The sequence below is a fragment of the Schistocerca cancellata genome, chromosome 1 (assembly GCF_023864275.1).
Source record: "Schistocerca cancellata isolate TAMUIC-IGC-003103 chromosome 1, iqSchCanc2.1, whole genome shotgun sequence".
NCBI lineage: Eukaryota > Metazoa > Arthropoda > Insecta > Orthoptera > Acrididae > Schistocerca > Schistocerca cancellata.
This window is the reverse complement of record NC_064626.1, coordinates 898,585,127-898,587,046: the sequence shown is the minus strand read 5'-3', so window position 1 is coordinate 898,587,046 and position 1,920 is coordinate 898,585,127. Positions and strand designations below refer to the sequence as shown.

The 1,920-nt window shown below is 43.5% G+C and overlaps 1 non-coding gene across 1 annotated transcript; it reads right to left on the bottom strand.

Annotated features, from left to right (window-relative positions):
- Positions 1 to 1,307: 1,307 nt before the first annotated feature.
- Positions 1,308 to 1,382, bottom strand: Trnas-uga (transfer RNA serine (anticodon UGA)). Its single transcript has one exon. It is a non-coding gene; the product is annotated as a tRNA-Ser (tRNA).
- Between the last annotated feature and the right edge of the window lie 538 nt (positions 1,383 to 1,920).

Genomic DNA, 1,920 nt, shown 5'->3' with positions numbered 1-1,920 from the left:
TCATGAATTGGTAGATATACATATGATGACGTTTGAACATTATTTAGGTAAATACATTGTTTGTTCTCTATCAAAATCTTTCATCTGCTAACTATACCTATCAGTAGTTAGTGCCTTCAGTAATCAGAATCTTTTATTTAGTTAGCAGTATTGGCGCTCGCTGTATTGCAGTAGTTCGAGTAACGAAGATTTTTGTGAGGTAAGTGATTCATGAAAGGTATAGGTTATTGTTAGTCAGGGCCATTCTTTTGTAGGGATTATTGAAAGTAAGACTGCGTTGCCCCAAAAATATTGTGTGTCAGTTTAGTGATGATCAGAGTAAGTAAAGAGACAACTGTCTGAGTACGGTCAGTTTCGTTCAGCTGTTTGAAAATCGAAAAACGTAAGAGTTTTTCCAGCACTGTCATTCTTAATTTTCCAAAGGGGACGGTTCAATTGGACCGAGACAATGCGAATGTTCATGCGACACTGCCGAAGTCGTACCAAAGGCGGGTTCTGCAGCGAAATCAATAAGAAGATTGTGCACTGTGCACCATGTGCTGGATGGTGGCTCCAGGCCTGAACGTAAATTTTTGTATTTATAATAAGTAGCACATGCCCAGCCAGGCAGAATTTTCATTAGGTTTGACGCCATAGGAATAACTGCGCCTACGACCGTGATGTAATCCAGGACAGAAAGAGGATCGGCACTGGTCGTAATATCAGCTGTATTTTGTTGCAGACCAAGATTTCAGCAAACAGTGCAGCTTTCATAAGTGGTGTAAATACAAAATAACACAGGAATCAGACATTGAGAAAGCACACTAACCAGAAGCCATGTCACAGTTTCTGATTGAATTACAGGGTGGTGGAGGAAATGTGCCACAATTTTGTCTCTGAATGAACACTTTACTGTCAAGATAAACTCAAAGGAACATATACTGTCATGGAAAACACTTGGAGAGTTGTTCTAACTCAGCACATGCTCACATCTTCACCATTTTGATTCCTAACTTCCCTCACACAAACGCTTGTGTTAGTGGTAAACCTACGGCACATGGTTTTCGTGATTTCATTGAAAGCTTGAAGAATAAAGCGTCTGATCTCCATTAAATCTTGTGGACGTTTCGGGAAAATTATTCCCCTTAGGTGCTACAAAGAAAGAAGTCACATGGGTTGAGGCGTGGACTATTGGTGGGGGGGGGGGGGGGGGGGCAACATTGTCCGGCTTTGAAACGACCTGGAAACCTGAGTGAAGTGAACCCGCATGTCAAAACGCTCGTGTAAAAAATGTAACACTGTGAAACTTCCTGGCAGATTAAAACTGTGTGCCCGACCGAGACTCGAACTCGGGACCTTTGCCTTTCACGGGCAAGTGCTCTACCAACTGAGCTACCGAAGCACGACTCACGCCCGGTACTCACAGCTTTACTTCTGCCAGTACCTCGTCTCCTAACACTGTGTTTGTAGTATCTAGCCTTGCTCCGTCTTGCTTGAGCCACTGCGTGCTGAAGGGCAACGCGGTAGTAAGAAGTTGTGGAACCAAGTAACTGTGGAGCATGCTCAAATAACGCACACTGTTCATAGTTTCTTCAAAGAAAAAAGGTCCAGTAAGTCCGTGACCGGAAATTGCGACCCGCACTGTAATCCTCGCAGCATGATGATGTCGTTCATGAGGGCCTTACGGATTTTCAGTAGCCCAAAAGCGTACATTTTATTTAACTACAACATCCAAATGAAAATGCACCTTGTCTGAAAAACCAAACGTTGTTGAGAGTTTGTTCCCCATACTCCGCCAAGTGGGCAACAGTGGTCTCGTCCACTTGTGTTTTGCAGTGAGCTTCTGAGCAGAGTTCATCTTGCTAGGGTACATCCGGAGGTCACTTTTAAGAATCCTTTGAATGAAGCATCTGGATATGCCGAGTTGCAGTACTGCCTTTC